This window comes from Haliotis cracherodii, unplaced genomic scaffold (genome assembly GCF_022045235.1).
Source record: "Haliotis cracherodii isolate W230 unplaced genomic scaffold, xgHalCrac1.p SCAF_10, whole genome shotgun sequence".
In the NCBI taxonomy this organism is placed as follows: domain Eukaryota; kingdom Metazoa; phylum Mollusca; class Gastropoda; order Lepetellida; family Haliotidae; genus Haliotis; species Haliotis cracherodii.
Genome location: NW_027266265.1, coordinates 33,829,935 through 33,849,353, shown reverse-complemented (window position 1 = coordinate 33,849,353; position 19,419 = coordinate 33,829,935). Strand labels below are relative to the sequence as shown.

Sequence of the window (19,419 nt, the reverse complement as noted above, 5' to 3'; positions counted from 1 at the left end):
TTTCAGCAATATTCCAGCTACGGCGGCCTGTGAATATAAAAGTCTCGACCATACAAACCAATGGTTGATGGTATGAGCAACGTTCCACGCCTTCAGGGTATGATGACACGCATTCAAGCCAGAGAGCCTGAGTAAGTAAGTGAGTTATGTTTTAACATGGTATTTTATGTATGAAGAGAGGGAAGAATACTTACCGTTACGATATTGTAGTTTACCGTTCTAGATAATGCCGATATGCTGGCCCAGGAACTCTTTTATACGAAGCGCTGTCTGGCCTCCGTGTCAACCTATGAGATAATGTCAATGTTTCTGACATTATATATCACTTGTTGACAGTAGGAAGATGCTATCTACTGCGATTCTTCTCAGATTCATGCCAGATGGTGTCGACCAATCATCTTATCTGACCTATGGTCACATATGCATAACTTGAAACTGACATGGAATGAAACGAATGTCATCAACCTGTAACAATAACAATACGTGAAAAATCGTGAAAAGAATGTAAAATTGACAGTGTGATAATATGAAATTTGTACATGTTCATGACTTGTATGTATTTGAGGTTGTGACATATTTACGTAAATGTATCACTTAGCATTAATTCACAGCGGAAATGAAGGTAGTGAGTGAAGGTAGTGAGTGAATGTTATTCAACGCCGCAGTCACCAATATTCCAGATCGATGCTCATGATATCAATCACTGGATTGTCTGGTCCAGACTCGATTACTTACAGATCGCCGTCATATAGCTGGAATATTGGAGTGCGGCGTTAAACAACTAACCAACCAACTAGTTCTACCACGACAGCCGGTAAATAACTGAGTCAGGCGTAGGCAAACAAATGGATGATATCATGAGCAACGAACCGACATACAATCATCCAGGGGGCACACTGGTGCCCTCAAACCTGATTCTTGTCGCCTCTTACAGGCATGGACGCACGCACGTACATACATACACACAAGGTTCTGAGCGTATACACGAAGCATGTATAGCACACCTATAGCATAATCGGGGCGAACCGGGATTCGAATCCACAATCATAGGTTTCTGGCGTGCCCAAGGGACGCAACTCTGCACAGCGAATTGCGGCGCCTTTGACGACTAGGCCACCCGTGCGCCCCCCCCCCCCCCCCCCCCCCCCCCCCCATGCTTTCAGGCTACATCTGAAACAAATACATAACTAGACAGCATATCTCTGCGGGCATCAAAGTGACCAGGAATTCTCTGTTGATGAAAATGTACAAAACTAGCTACCACGCTGTCATCAAGTATCTCCAACTGAAAGTGCTGACTGCGGGCATGTTGACAACTTCAGGGGATGTTTTCTACTGCAGGGGACTAACAGTCAAGATGAGGAGGACACCTTCTGTACCAGTTGGATCCTCCGGCATCTTTGGCAGAAGGGTTATGTTGAAAAATATTGTAGCAAACAAGTCCATCAAAACACACTGTCATAAGTCCTGCTCAGAATTTTTTCAGCCACCCCCGTACTATCGTATCACACTCACACACAAACACTGACACAGAAAGTATATGAAGTACATGTACTCTTAAAATACTCGTTTGCTCTGATGGTTAGTGGTGAAGGATCGCTCGGTGCAGATTATTTGAAGCGACACGAGTACTGTGGCTGGAATAAATCATATCTCGCCACAGGGGGCATGCGACTTGTCAACACAATATACTGAAGGATCTCAACGTCAAACCTAACCACCAACAACTAGTCTCGTACCCAGACACAACACCGACCCATCCACCCCTGTCCGTACTCAAACTCAACCACCACCACTCTCACAAAATTGACCCCAGACCCAAACCCCAAACCCCAGACCCCAAACCCCAGACCCGTGACCCAACTGACGAAGACTCGTTCCAACACATAAAAACACCCCCGCTCCCACAACACAGCCCCATCCACACCAATACCCGTACCCAAACCCAACCACAACTACTCCCACAACACTAACCCCGCAGCCCGCACCCAGCAACCCGCAACCCGCACCCCACAACTCACAACACACAACACCAGACCCAAGACCCAAGACCCGAAAACCCCAAACCCCAGACGCCTGACCCCAGATCCCATCCCCAACCACACCAGAAACGTACCCACACACAACCACCAACACTCCAAGAACACCGACCCCACTTCCAACAACCCCAGAATCGAACCCACACACCATCACCACTCCCACAACACCGATCCCGCTTCCAACAACCCCAGAATCGAACCCACACGCCATCACCACTCCCACAACACCGACCCCGCTTCCAACAACCCCAGAATCGAACCCACACACCATCACCACTCCCACAACACCGACCCAGACCCAACAACCCCAGAATCGAACCCACACACCATCACCACTCCCACAACACCGACCCAGACCCAACAACCCCAGAATCGAACCCATACACCATCACCACTCCCACAACACCGACCCCGCTTCCAACAACCCCAGAATCGAACCCACACACCATCACCACTCCCACAACACCGACCCAGACCCAACAACCCCAGAATCGAACCCACACACCATCACCACTCCCACAACACCGACCCAGACCCAACAACCCCAGAATCGAACCCACACACCATCACCACTCCCACAACACCGACCCCGCTTCCAACAACCCCAGAATCGAACCCACACGCCATCACCACTCCCACAACACCGACTCTAGACCTCAAACCAAACAACCACCACTTCCACAACACCGATCCTGCCCCAACCACCGAAGATGCGTTTCTTGTTAGTTTCTTGTTCAAAGCCGCATTCAGCAATATTCCAGTAAAAGACCATGGTCAGTCACTCTGTAAATAATCTAACCTAGGCCATACAATCAAATGATTGACATCATGAGCATCGATCTATACGGAATTTTGATACGAGGACATGGATGAACCGAGTCACAGAGCCTAACCACCCGATCCCGTTATAGTCGACAAGCAAGGGTTGCTGAAGATCAATTCCCACCCGGATCTTCACGGGCCTCGTAGCCAGACCCAAACAACACCGCGCCCAACAACACATATGCAAAACGTTTTCGTTTATAAAAGGATATTTCACATATTTGCATACTGTCTTAAAATACTGTGTATATACAGAACGAGAACGAAATCAACAAAAGAAATACAACACATAAAGCGTTCGAATTATGTCTGCTGTGCTCTAAAAAATATTTCATCATTTCAGTACAATTGTTTATCACATAGGCTGCGGGGCACGACACGTTAGGATGCACATTTATATAAAATAAATCAAAGATATTTCAATATCCACGTTGTCAGGGGTTCTTAAACCAAAGTGGGTATAACAATAAACAGAGGAGGTTGTTTGCATTAACGCTGTGATGTTTGTACAGCATGCGATGGCGTCACGTCATTCTCGAAATCAAGTATTCATGGTTTTAGAAAATGCTTGGCTTTCATATATTTTATTCACATGTGATAGGAATATCACAGGTGATATGAGTACTGTTGTAAACGTACATAGAATTCTCTTCTCGTGTCTATCGCCTATTCACTCCGTACACTAACAGCTTTTGTGAATTAATTTGGTTCATGAATATGTATTATATTTTAAAGAACCTCTCGATATCCCCCACAGTACCCGCGCGTCAGAAATAATGGATATTTTGTTTGTTGTTATTTACACAGCCGTGTTTGTGTGTTTTTACCAAAGTGGTGTGCACGACTCGAATCACTTTAGTCACCTTAGTTTGTTAGTTTGTTATCCTGGTTTGTTAGCTATATGACGGCGGTTTGTAAATAATCGAGTCTGGACCAGACTATCCAGTGATTTATATCATAAGCATCGATCCACGCAATTGGGATCGATGACATGTATCAACAAGTCAGCGAGCCTGACCGCCTGGTCCCGTTAGTCGCCTCTTACGACAAGTATAGTTGCCTCTTACAATCATGGGTTGCTGAAAACCTATTCTTAGCCGGATCTTCCCGACTTTTAGACACATTAAGCTCACCTGCTACCACATGACTGAAATACTATTTTTTAAAAGCATAAAATCGCACTCCATCCCTGAAAAATATACGAATGTACCAGTGTATCTAGAAGTGTAATTTCATTCAGCCTAAATATCTTGCTAATTTACGTTCATGAAAATAAACACAAATACCCTGGCACATTGTAAACATATCTGGTCAGTGGCCTATCGTTGGTGTCTGTTATAAAAGCGATTTCACCACTATAGCAGCAGCATTTGTTTGTTGTTGTAGCTGTTGTTGTTGTTGTTGTTGTTTTACGCCGCACTCCTGCTACATGACGGCGGTCTGTAAGGAAATCGAGTCTGGACCAGACAATCCAGTGAAGGATATTAAGATCAACGTCCCATTTCATCGCTGGGATCGGTGACGACCTCTCAACAATTCCACAAGCCTGGCCTCAATGGGCGAGGATAGTTTGCTGGGGAAAACATATGAAAGAGGGATGCACATCAACGACGCCGCATTTCCCTATGCAGAGGTGCGTCCTTTAGGCGTGCCAGAAACCTGTGAACGTGCCACCATCGCCTTAACATTTTAAAATCCTTCACGTACTGCCATCGTCTTTACTGTTAACACTCCTCACGTACTACCATCGCCATCACATGTTAACATTCGTCACGTACTAACATCACCTTAACATGTTAACATTTGTCACGTACTAACATCACCTTAACATGTTAACATTTGTCACGTACTAACATCACCTTAACATGTTAACATTCGTCACGTACTAACATCACCTTAACATGTTAACATTTGTCACGTACTAACATCACCTTAACATGTTAACATTCGTCACGTACTAACATCACCTTAACATGTTAACATTTGTCACGTACTAACATCACCTTAACATGTTAACATTTGTCACGTACTAACATCACCTTAACATGTTACATTCGTCACGTACTACCATCGCCTTAACAGTCATGTTAGGGGCGGTCGGGAAGCCTGGTGGCTAAAGCATTTGCTCAGGTTCGATTCCCGACATGGGTACAATGTGTGAAGCCCATTTCTTGTGTCCCCCACCGTGATATTGCTGGAATATTGCCAAAAGCGATGCAAAACCAAACTCACTCACTCACTTAACATGTTAACATTAGTCATGATGATCACGTCTAACCATCGCCTAAACATGTTAACATTCGTCACGTACTACCATCGCCTTCACTGTTAACATTCGTCAGGCACTACCATCGTCTGAACATGTTAACATTCGTCACGTAGTAGCATCGCCTTAACATGTTAACATTCGTTACGTACTATCATCGCCTTCACATGTTAACATTCGTCACGTACTGATATCACCTTAACATGTTAACATTCGTTACGTACTATCATCGCCTTCACATGTTAACATTCGTCACGTACTAACACCACCTTAACGTGTTAACATTCGTCACGTACTACCATCGCCTTAACATGTTAGGGGCGGTCGGGAAGCCTGGTGGTTAAAGCACATGGGTACAATGTGTGAAGCCCATTTCTTGTGTCCCCCACCGCGATATTGCTGGAATATTGCCAAAAGCGATGTAAAACCAAACTCACTCACTCACTTAACATGTTAACATTCGTCATTATGATCACGTACTACCGTCGCCTTAACATGTTTACATTCGTCAATACTACCATCGCCTTAACTGTTAACATTCGTCAGGCACTACCATCGTCTGAACATGTTAACGTTCGTCACGTAGTAGCATCGCCTTAACATGTAAATATTCGTCACCTACTATCATCGCCTTCACATGTTAACATTCGTCACGTACTGATATCACCTTAACATGTTCACATTTGTCACGTACTAACATCACCCTAAAATGTTAACATTCGTCACGTACTACCGTCGCCTTAACATGTTTACATTCGTCAATACTACCATCGCCTTCACTGTTAACATTCGTCACGTACTACCATCGTCTGAACATGTTAACATTCGTCACGTACTTCCACAGCCTTAAAAGGTTAACATTCGTCACGTACTACCAAAGCCAGAACATGTTAACATCCGTCATGTACTTCCATGGCCTTAACATTCGTCACGTACTACCATCGTCTGCATATGTTAACATTCGTCACGTACAAGCATCGCCTTAAAATGTTAACATTCGTCACGTACTACCAAGGCCAGAACATGTTAACATTCGTCACGTACTTCCATCGCCTTAACATGTTAACATTCGTCACGTACTACCATCGCCTAATTATATACATGTTAACATTCGTCACGTACTACCATCGTTTGCACATGTTAACACTCGTCACGTACTTCCATCGCCTTAACATGTTAACATTCGTCACGTACCACCATCGCCTAAACGTGTTAACATTCGTCACGCCCTACCATCGTCTGCACATGTTAACACTCGTCATGATGATCATGTATTACCATCGCCTTAACGTGTTTACATCGTCAGTACTACCATCACGTTAGGATGTTAACATTCGTCACGTACTACCATCGTCTGAACATATTAACATTCGTCACGTAATACCACAGCCTTAAAAGGTTAACATTGGTCACGTACTTCCATCGCCTTAACGTGTTAATATTCGTCACGTACTAACATCACCTTAACATGTTAACATTTGTCACGTACTAACATCACCTTAACATGTTAACATTCGTCACGTACTAACATCACCTTAACATGTTAACATTTGTCACGTACTAACATCACCTTAACATGTTAACATTTGTCACGTACTAACATCACCTTAACATGTTACATTCGTCACGTACTACCATCGCCTTAACAGTCATGTTAGGGGCGGTCGGGAAGCCTGGTGGCTAAAGCATTTGCTCAGGTTCGATTCCCGACATGGGTACAATGTGTGAAGCCCATTTCTTGTGTCCCCCACCGTGATATTGCTGGAATATTGCCAAAAGCGATGCAAAACCAAACTCACTCACTCACTTAACATGTTAACATTAGTCATGATGATCACGTCTAACCATCGCCTAAACATGTTAACATTCGTCACGTACTACCATCGCCTTCACTGTTAACATTCGTCAGGCACTACCATCGTCTGAACATGTTAACATTCGTCACGTAGTAGCATCGCCTTAACATGTTAACATTCGTTACGTACTATCATCGCCTTCACATGTTAACATTCGTCACGTACTAACATCACCTTAACATGTTAACATTCGTTACGTACTATCATCGCCTTCACATGTTAACATTCGTCACGTACTAACACCACCTTAACGTGTTAACATTCGTCACGTACTACCATCGCCTTAACATGTTAGGGGCGGTCGGGAAGCCTGGTGGTTAAAGCACATGGGTACAATGTGTGAAGCCCATTTCTTGTGTCCCCCACCGCGATATTGCTGGAATATTGCCAAAAGCGATGTAAAACCAAACTCACTCACTCACTTAACATGTTAACGTTCGTCATTATGATCACGTACTACCGTCGCCTTAACATGTTTACATTCGTCAATACTACCATCGCCTTAACTGTTAACATTCGTCAGGCACTACCATCGTCTGAACATGTTAACATCCGTCATGTACTTCCATGGCCTTAACATTCGTCACGTACTACCATCGTCTGCATATGTTAACATTCGTCACGTACAAGCATCGCCTTAAAATGTTAACATTCGTCACGTACTACCAAGGCCAGAACATGTTAACATTCGTCACGTACTTCCATCGCCTTAACATGTTAACATTCGTCACGTACTACCATCGCCTAATTATATATATGTTAACATTCGTCACGCACTACCATCGTTTGCACATGTTAACACTCGTCACGTACTTCCATCGCCTTAACATGTTAACATTCGTCACGTACCACCATCGCCTAAACGTGTTAACATTCGTCACGCCCTACCATCGTCTGCACATGTTAACACTCGTCATGATGATCATGTATTACCATCGCCTTAACGTGTTTACATCGTCAGTACTACCATCACGTTAGGATGTTAACATTCGTCACGTACTACCATCGTCTGAACATATTAACATTCGTCACGTAATACCACAGCCTTAAAAGGTTAACATTGGTCACGTACTTCCATCGCCTTAACGTGTTAATATTCATCATCATGATGACGTACTACCATCGTCTTAACATGTTAACATTCGTCACGTACTACCACAGCATTAGCGTGTTATTCTTCAACACCTAGCGACATTTGTATGCATATGGTATTATCCGTCAACAAAACTATAATACGTTAATATTGATCAAAAAATATGATTTGCGTTAGCATGTGCCAGTTAGAATTCGACACCTTCCTCAATTACCTCAGTAACTTAGCATTCGTCACGTACAACCATCGCCTTAGCCTATCAGTGTTGGAAACCTACCGCCATTTGTCTCAGTATGTTAGTATCAGTAAGCCTCTATCCTTCACCTAAGCATGAGGGGCGGTCGGGTAGCCTAGTGGTTAAAGCGTTCGCTCGTCACGCCAAAGACCGGGTTCGATTCCCGACATGGGTACAATGTGTGAAGCCCATTTCTGGTGTCCCCCGCCGTGAAATTGCTGGAATATTGCTAAAAGCGGCGTAAAACCATACCCACCCACTCACCTAAGCATGATCATATTCGACAGCTTTCGCCACCTGTCGGTCATTCAATACTACATGTTCAGGTCCATACAGTCAACAATTATACAAGATCTCATTTTAAACGTATTTAGTGACTCTAACATATAATATCAAAAGATGGGATAAGTAAAATAAACTGTTATTGCCGTTTGTGTTAAAAAACTTTTTGTATTTGTAAATTTGTGAATGTCAATATCCCCCGATACCCCCTCGCGTTATGTGTAATATTTTTGCTGAACGTGACAGGGCATTTAATATTCAAATCACAAGGACCGTCACTTATGCTGTAAAAACACCAAAAAGGAAACGCAATTTGCAATGGAAATCCCGCACACATGTGTACTTTTTATAGATATTGACAAACCACATTGACGGGCGCAGTTTATGTAAGTACTGGCCCTTACTGTGGATAAGGAAGTGGTGTTATATGACGCATGCCGTTCACACCGTCTTGGCAGAATGCCAGCATTGTTGTAAACTCATCCCCATTCATTGAACAAGGGAATCCCGTCGGCAACACTCATGTTGTCCCCTATGACTGCACACATAGAGAAAATGGCTTTGTAAACGAGTTTAGGTTTATAGCGTAACACGTCGGCCGTACTGTGTATATATGTATGCTGAAAATAACAAACGTTTTTATCTTATTAATCAAGTGAGATGTTTTATCTGATAATGTGACCGACCATTTGACTTTCTGGGTGTCCATTTTTTTCAAAATTGTAACTTGATAAAAATAAATCTGGAAAATGATAAACAAAAAAATGTTTTGTCCGCATGCGCACAAACCACGCCCACACCACCACACCCACACCCACACCCACACCCACACCCACATCCACAACCACGACGGTTCCAAGTATATTACCTCTTAACGTTTTCTTTGAGGTTTTGAAGTGTGCTAGATTCGTCACTAGAATGTTCATGATCGTAGCGCCCTTTGTCTTCGATCTTTGTCCAGATCAAAGAGTATCAACAAACAAGGATAGTGCATACGCCATTGTGTTTTAAGGCCACTTCAAATTGATTAGGAGCACGAGTGATCCAGTCGTCGAAGGCGCCGCAATTCGCTGTGCAGAGTTGCGTCCCTTGGGTACGCCAGACACCTATGATCGTGGGTTCGAATCCCGGTTTGCCCCGATTATATTGCTAGGTTTATCGCACCATACCCGTGCTCGTGGGTGCACTTCGGGCCTTCCTCCCACATCAAGCTGACACGCCGTGACAAGTGGAATACTGTTCAAAGCGGCGTTGAACCCAATACAGTCACTCACTCACTCACTCAAATTGATTATTTGATTTATTTGCCTATTTCATTGTCTTAGGGAAAGTGATCTCTTGTTAGAAACTGATTAATTTGGTACCTAACTATCTGCATTAGTTAAGATTACTGACAGTAAACGTATCGGGCTACATGCTTCGACTCAACAGAAGGGGACATATTCATGGTGACGGAATCAAATTTTGCACTTAAAAATATATAAATCTTCAATCCTCAAAAATAAATGATGTCGTCATCTATTTTGTTTAAATCGTACTTCGTAAACCCATGTAAGGAAAGGATGCAAATATAAATTTAATAATTCATCATTTTTTTTATGAACGCAATGCCATGTCATATGCATTAATTCGTGATAAAATGTCTGTGACATGACGAGCCAACACTTAATCCACTTGGCTATCTTTGCGGGTTACTTATACAATGTTGTGCAAGCTTATGCATGGTTGTGAAATCTTATACATCGTTATGCAATCTTATGCAGTGTTGTGCAATAATGCTTTGATATCGAAACATGTTATTACCTATGGCATGTGATTGATAGTGCCATCCTAAATAATCAAAGTATTTAAAATACATTCACTTCGTACATGCATTCCAAAGGTGTTTTGTATGACGAGGTGTGACAAATGTCATGTACGGTATATGATTGAGAGTGTTATACCTACAGACAATTCAATCTTGTTATCATAAAATTCAGCTACAGTGGTCGGATGTGTAATATAAAGTGGGAACTTGTTCAAAAATATGTCCGCAAGTTTATTTCAAGTGTATGATGAAATTCATCAAAGTGAACGAGAATTTGATTTGTGGTTCCCGTAATTCTGCATAACTCCTCAGTTAATTGCAGAATTACTTGGACGTAAAACGCGAAGTTGAATTTAAATAACTATCCTTAACTAGTTTTCGTTTTTGACAAATACTCTTTATTCGTGTTATAGCCCTGTGGTTAAACATCCGGGTAGTAGGAAAGGGGGTAGAGATCGGATGTTTATAATTGTTACCTGATAGGACAAAGTAAACAAGGATCTCTTCGGGTTAAATCTGGATCTTTTGTCGTCATAACAATCTTTCTGGTCCGATGATATTAGTGGAACTAGTTCTTGTAAGACGTGCCGAAGTAATGTGTCAGAGCATCTATGTTTTGCGGCCAAACGTACGACGTATAAATCCGCCTTTCATCTCAACGTGAGTGAGTGAGTGAGTATGGTTTTACGCCGCTGTTAGCAATATTCCAGCAATATCACGGCGGGGGACACTAAGAAATGGGCTTCACACATTGTACCCATGTCGGGAATCGAACCCGGGTCTTCGGCGTGATGAGCGAACGCTTTAACCACTAGGCTACCAGACCGCCCCCATCTCAACGTCATCGCGAAGTGTCAAAACTTGCACGAGAGTGTCTACACATGCAGAGACGAGTTGGTGACTGTTCATTTAACCAGTAAACTATACCTAATGCATATTTGATCAAACACATGCTAGACAATAATGACTCATGGTAACGAGGTCATCACGCCAGTATCAAAGTATATCTGGTGAGTCAACCACGTTCTTTGAATTGCTCCCATTGTGACATTTCGTTACATAGATTTGATATTTTTAGACATTAGTTTGTATCTGATCCGGGGAAAACCCCACTTGCGCGAAAACTTTCCTTAACGCTGTTGAGGAAAATTCCACAGAAGATACAAGCAAGGAAAACACATATCCTTGACTCTATCTCTCCAAGTACCCCTATCTACACGATCTGACAGATTTACACATAGTCAAGCATCATCTTCATATTTAGAGATGCTTTGTTCTAATCTGAACAGAAACAAGTCTATTGGTGTGTGAATATATTGTGCTTGTCTGTCCGCTTAGCAACACGCTTCATAGGCCTTGTCAAGAGGTCAAAGAACCCTACAGCTTACGGCAATGAAAAAGTAACAGATGAGATTTTCATTTATCTTAAATGAGTTTTAAAAAGTGCAGAACTTAAGACTCATATTTAAAGTGCGGTGTGTTTAATGAGGCGCTGAGACTTATTCTGCTACAGGTTCCTGTACGGAAAGCCATTGAGCGTGGAGGAACTGACCATCAGATACGCTTCCATGAATCGAAAAGTACTTGCATTTAATATGCTGGTTGTCATTTTCAAAGACAGGATGCTTTAAGTTTATAACGAGGGGATGTGATAAATGAGACCGCTGGTTTGATTGGTTGGTTTGTTGTTTAACGCCGCACTCAGCAATATTCCAGTTATATGACGGCGGTCCGCTGGTTTGAAGCCAGGGATATAATTTATAAGGTCATTTAAATTGAGAAGAGTTTTCTGGCGAATTTGTGAATGGTTTTAAGAAACAAGGCTGAATGGGTCGGTAGTTTGGGATTTGGAAAGGGGTCAGATGCGTGAGTCTGATATGGGCTGAAAAGAATCTTGGTTTGATGACTTAGGGTTGAGGATGATGAGGTCCTCTCCGGTGTCAATGTGGAAGGGGAGAAGCATCTATTATACACAGCAAAAAAAGTGTAGGTTTCCGTCTTCCGGAAACCTTCCGGATACCTTCCCATTTTGGATCCGGCCCGGATACCTTCCGGAAACCTTCCAAAAAAAATGTCAAAATTTGGGGGGTGCATTTTGTTCACTTAAGTGTGAAACACATAAAAAAATTAACTTGAAAATACCAAGCAATTTGAAGGTTGTTGAAGGCATCTGGAAGGTTTCCGGAAGGTTTCCGGAAGGTTTCCGGAAGGTATCCGGATGCAAATTTTCTTCATGACTTGCTTCTGGTAAATAATGTTAGCCTGTGCATTACAGGTACCTGTTGTAATATTCTGTGTTATTTTAATGGTAAATATCCTCCTAAAACATTTTTGGAGAAGAAAATTGTTCAATTTCATATTTTGTCCTTTTCGGATGTTAATAAGACTATTTGTAACGGTACATGTACTTGTTATATCCAAAATACTAACTTCATTGACATTTGCCTCACCCTAGTTTTATGGTACTACAGTAAGCTCTTCCTCAGTTACTGTGAATTATTATATTAAAAGGGATTGACAGTTAATTTGACACTGGAGTTGTAACCACTGCACATATATGTGTATTCAAAAAAAATAACAACGATGTGCTTAATACTTCACAAATATCTCCAGAAATAGGCATTTTAGTTATAATTGCAGAAATACTTTATGAATGACCCCTTCACTGTTGCCTTGATCTTACACTTCGACCCCTCATGAGTTATCACTTTTGAGTGTGAATTTGACCTTAAATATCAGTGATAAATATTTCAAAAACATTTCAAAGAGCTAGCCAGCACATAAACCAAATATGCAGTCCTTTGGTAGAATTCAACATATCATTGACCAAAATATGGAAGTAATGTAACCAGTATATGTATAAGAGTTACTAAGACTTCTGTAGAAAAGGCAATTTAAGGGAAAATGTAGTATATATAGATCACACACGACCTTTTTCCAACTTCGACCCCTGCCCAAAGGAAGAGTTAGACCACAAACAAACTTTTTGTCTGGTTGTGACTTTAACCTTTGACATAACAGATCAGTGTGTCATCAGACGTTTTCAGAGCAAAGGAAACATGTGTTATTTATCTTGAGATGCCCAAGCAATGCATGGTTTCATAAGATAAGTGTGGCTATTAAACTGAGGCAAAATCATGAAACATCCCCATTTACACAGCTGGCAAATGAAACATAAGCAACAATCAAATTATCAATTTCTTTTATTCATATGCCTATAGTATATCGCACATTGAACAGTGTTCACATGATGGTTCCTGATGCAGTATGCAATTTCATCCTATTCTTCAATACTCATAACAGAGTGTGATAACTGTTCGCTTGACAGTACCTACGGATTATGTTCACCAGTTCAGAGAACTTACTTTCCCTCAATCCTCCTTTTCTTTCTATATTGCCATGGATGAAAAGGAACCAGGATGAGGGGATACCAGTTAGACTCTATCTCTGCTGCATTGTGTTAGTAGAATTGTGAACTTTCCATTTGGTGTTTGGGTCCACGTTTAAAGACAATAAGTCCCATTTATCATTCCTTTCAAGTGTTTACAAGAATTTCCTGAATGTCCTGGAAGAATTCCACTCCAGCTTGGCATTGGTTGGTCTTCTCACATTAGCCAGACCAGCCTTTGTGTGTCCCAGTACCATTTGGCATACAATTTCTCGGTCGGCCTCCATTGAAATAACAGGACCCTCATCATCGCTGTCTGCAAATCACCTCTGATATCTGAAGGGGTGCAGCCTCTGTTTAGGACTCCCTTGTCTGGTCCTTCCAGACTGTCAACCTGGAGTACTCATCCAGGGATCTCAAGCAGGACTTCAGTTTCTGCAGCATTATGTAAAAAGATTTTAGCAATCAAAAAGAATTGTTGCCACATGTACTTACAGATAGAAGGCAGCAAAATCACTTAAGTTGTCATATGTGAGTCTTGTTATATGCTAAACATTTAAGATAATCACATCTCAAATCTCAACCAGACAAACCAGTGACTAATGTTATGAACTCGGTCCAGACAAACCGATGATGACAATATCCCACATCACTGTGGTATGATTACATGTGATCAATGAGCCTACTCAATCACAACCTTATCTATTAATTAGGCTTGGAATGCTGGGAATCTTTTTAAGAGATGTCATTTAGTGATTGTTTCAACTCTTCAACATGGAAAAATATATATTCACAATCCTTGTCATAAAGCCAAACTATTGCTGGATGCAGTGTTAAATAAATGATTTGGCTTTAACACTGCTTTGAACAGTATTCCAGATATATCACCGCATGTTAGTTTGATGTGGGAAGAAAGTCCTAAGTGATGCAGGTCTTTGATGAATCCCACGAGTATGTGTATAATGCTGACAAACCTAGCAACATAATCGGGGAGAACCAGGATTTGAACCCATGACTATAGGTTTCTGCTAAGCCCAAGAGATGCAACTCTGCACAGAAAATTGTAGTGCCTTAGATAATAGGACATCCGTGCCTACAGCGATAAGGAACAAACTGAAGACATATTTGCAAAATAACCATATGAACCAAACAGAATAATTTCAAAATATTTACCACTCACTGTTGCTCTTCTATGGTCTTTCTTTGCATTGATGCTGCACGGATGACTGTCTCTTTTATTCATCCGGACATTCTACAAACATAAGTAGCATTCACATCACAGAAATGTCCAAACTGTACATGTTGTACATTTGATTCAAATGAAAAGACCCCGGTTGTGATTCCGACTTAGAACTACCCTAATCATAATAATTGATGTCAAACATTCAGAGATGACATTTATCCCCATATTTAACAAATGTTAAAACAATATTTTGACAACAAAGTCAGGGTCATTCAACACATACATTACATAGGAAATAACTTGTTCGACAATGCAGAGAGATCCTCACCGAGGTGAATATCATTCCATGAATTATTGCCACATTTTCTTGAAATGCAGATTAATGCAATGCAGTATTTACTTTTATTTCTAGGCTATTTGTTTGGCTTTTCCATGGCACTGTTTTGACAGAGATCTAACCTTGATATGACACTTTGTTCAGAAATGATATAAATAAGAGAATACTTTATTATTCCCGAGAAAATTTGGGTTACATTGTAAAAGCACAGAGAAACAAGTATAAGATTCATGATTTAAGTTAACTAAACTCGACCCGTGAAGATTCCGGGCTAGACTAGGTCTTCAGCAACCCATGCTTGCTGTAAAAGGCCATTATGCTTGTCGTAAAAGGTGACTAACGGGATCGGGTGGTCAGACTCTCTGACTTGGTTGATGCATGTCATTGATCTCAATTCCGTGGCTCGATGCTCATGATATGAATCACTGGGTTGTCTGGTCCAGACTCGATTATTTACAGACCGCCGTCATATAGCTGAGTGCTGCGTTAAACAACAAACCAACCTAAATACACTCATACATACAAACACAGCATCCAAACACCAGGGTTAGAAATTGGCACTAGTCATTTTGACATTTTAAAGGTTTTGCTATATGCTATCATTTTAGGACTAATGGACTGAAAGTGTTAGTTTCTACCGCTGCAAACACTAATCAACTAATGAATTGAGTGGTCAGACTAGGTTGTCATCATACTCTGAGGGCATGGATCTTTGCTGAAAATAACAATCACTAGATTGCCTGGTCCATGTTCAATTATTTACAGGCTGCCATCACAGAGCTGGACTATTGTGCGTGTGATGTTTCACATTACATTGAAATATACCATGATGAATACATGTAGTTTGTATTTATCACAAACAAAAATACTCACTCAATACTTGGTATCCTCCTTGAGGATGTCTGTTAACCTGCCCACAAACCCTGAACATGCTGAAACAGAAAACAACTAACTTGTCTTTATCCTTTCAATGTTTCAGTGTGAATTTGTTAAAGATTGATAAGCTGTCATTATTCATTGTAATCCATATCTCACTTTCAGGTGGTTCAGGTGGCAACACATGATTGGAATTGAATGCCACGTTTTGTTTGACATGCACTTTGCCAAATTTATACCCTTGGTAACTAACCCTCATCATCAAATCCCAGCGTTATGTTGAGAATAAGGACACGACCCTTAAAAGTCTGCACCTGTAGCTCTTATGCAAGCCCAAATAGAAATACCATGTCACAACAAACACTTGATCATAATAATAACAAAGGGTTTCCGAAAACAACAAAACTAAAAGGCCCTTGACGTTTACAGTAGTAACATGGAGATCAGGAAAATATCTAAATCAATCCATTCCATAAGATCTCTGTATAGAAATCATGGAACATTATGTCTCGAAGCCCTGCTACGTACCTGGCATCTGCAAGCTGCTCTTCCTTCCTTCGGCTGTCAATCGAGTTTTCGAAATACTTGACGTCCTCGTTGTGGATGGCTCAGGTGGATTTCGACGGGGATTTCCGAGTTAGAGGTGATTGAGAACAATGTATCGATACACGAGGTAAGCATATCGCAATCAAGCATCACGGTGTACATCGATTACACGAGGTTTGAGTGTTTGTTTACATTTGTGTTCCAAAATGGCGCCCTCGGCCATACAGGGAATTATGGGTAGACTTGCTTGTCCCGGAATAACACGAGTTGGTCACGAATGACAAGCGGTCATTTCTGCAGCAGTTACGGAAAGAGACGAGGTTGGCCGATTACAGTTCATACAGGCCATATTGGGAGCCGCGGGGATTTCGACAGTGTGTATTAGGAAGTATACCTATGTGGTGTATGGAATATGCGTTTGCCTACCATGCCAGGCAGTGTGACAAGGGATATCCCAGCGGATGTAATATTCCTACAGCAGAAATGTTTCACAACCTCGATTGCAGGGAGCTGAAGATGTGACATATTCAGACAGAGACCATAATACATAGACTGTTATATGGTCTCTGATTCAGGTAAGGAATATGTTAATAATATTGATCACGTATTAAAGTTATTTATCTTCTGTAAGCCACTTATTCTGTTTTATATATGTTAGTAAATGTGTGATTTATTTTTTGTAGGATAAGCAATCTTCCTAACTTATGTTAATCCTTGCTAATGTATATGATGTAGAAATATGTTTGCTTACTTATATTCCTTTATCTAGATACTCTATATAGTGACTCATTTTTTTAGTTCATACCGTACCGACAAAACTTATTTTTGCAGGTGTGAATAATCAAGAACAAATTAAATGACAGGAGTTTTGCAACAGTGAACATTGTGAAGTGGAAGATAAGACATTTGAAAGGTATGGATATTTTCACTTGAACCTGTTGAAGAATACCGTGATGACAACTTTATCATGTTGGGAATTTTGGCTGTGGGGTAGCCTAGTGGTTGAAGTGCTGAAGACCAAGGTTCGATTCTTGTCATGGGTACAATGTGTGAAGTCTATGTCAGGTGTCCCTTGCTGTGGTATTGCTAAAAACAGCGTATAACCATACCCACTCATTTGGGGATTCCGGGTTGGAATTGGTCCCCATCAACCTATGCTAGTTGTAAGAGACGGTTAATAAAGGGAAATAGTACCTCGCCTACTATTGCCTGGTGAAAACAGCACCTTGTTATTTTTTTTACCTTGGGTCTGAATATGCCCGAATACATGAAATTAAACTTGCATGGTCACTTGTAAACACAAATAACTGAGAAATGTTCAAAAAGGTTTACATTAAAAACTAGCATCTACTTGCCGACTCTGATTTGGAGATGCAACTAAACTTATTGTGAAAATATAATATGCTTTGATTTCTTTGAAGTAAAATAAATGCAATTAAACTTGCAAACACAAATAATTGTTAAATGTTAGTCACCTAAAAATAGTTTACATTAGAAATTAGCCTCTGCTCAAATTTACTCATGATTCTGATTGGGAGGTGCAACTAAACTTATCATTGAAAGATCACATGCTTTGAAGTTTTAAGTAGCTTTACTCAGATTAGCTCAATGTCAAGCTGAACCTGAGTCTGGCGAAAATGTCAAGAAACTGGACAACAGGTATACTATATATGTCATATTTATTTTAGTAAGAAGGAAATAAATAGTAATTTTATAGAAATTTCATTTATATATATTTCGGCCAGGAATCAACATGTCTCTCCAGATAACAGACAACAATTAGTAGCCCTTTTTGCCAAATCAAGGTGCTGTTTTCGTTGGAGAAATCAGTGACATTTTGCTGAGGTGCCGTTTTAGCCTCACCCATAAGAGATAACCTAATAGATCAGGTGATCAGGCTCAGTGACCTGGTTCATGGCATCTGACAGTGACCATCTAACAGTGTGGATTGATGTTCACAATATCAATCACTGGATTGTCTAGAATTTTGGGCCTACCTTTAGAATACAGTACCTAACTTTTCAAACAGGTCACAGTACCCTGTGATGTAATTCGTAGTATTCTGTTGCCTGGCACACTGGCAAAACAATGCATTGTGATGTCAGGGGTCATTGGATGTGCATATATATATGCTCTTTTCAGTGGTCTATCGTCTCCACACGCTATGTTGTTGCATGAGTTTAAATTATTTGTTTACTAAATATTGTTTTAAACATTTATATGTGAACTGGATGGGTAAACAAGCAAAAACTTATTTGAATACCGCTCCAGAATTAGAATACAATATGATCTGACAAAAGTACAGTCAAGGAATACAATTATATACATGTTCTTATTATAGAAACTACGTTGTCGGCGCTGTCAGGTCGCATTCTTAGTAGTAATAGTGTACTGCAATATACGGCAAGGAATAGAATTATAAATTTAAGATGCTATGTACAATCACAAAACCTATTGAATAGCTGAATGTAGTCTTCTACTGATTTAAGAATTTCTAACAATTAACAGACAATTGCAAGTACTAATACCCACCCGACACTAATTGCCCTGTTAATCCCTAGTCCACAATTAGCTGTTTTTAGAGTAGCAAGGTAATAAACATCAAAGGTGGGGCAGGCTTTGATCATGTGTTCTGTAGAAGAGATGATGTCACTTGTTTTATGTTTATTTAGGATTAGCTACATCCCTT

At 40.9% G+C, this 19,419-nt stretch overlaps 1 long non-coding RNA gene across 1 annotated transcript; it reads right to left on the bottom strand.

The window, feature by feature from the left end:
* Positions 1-13,621: 13,621 nt before the first annotated feature.
* Positions 13,622-16,949, bottom strand: LOC139449548 (uncharacterized). Its single transcript, XR_011652184.1, has 4 exons — positions 16,713-16,949; positions 16,182-16,240; positions 14,962-15,040; positions 13,622-14,223 (listed from the first exon to the last, which is right to left on the bottom strand). It is a non-coding gene; the product is annotated as an uncharacterized lncRNA (long non-coding RNA).
* Between the last annotated feature and the right edge of the window lie 2,470 nt (positions 16,950-19,419).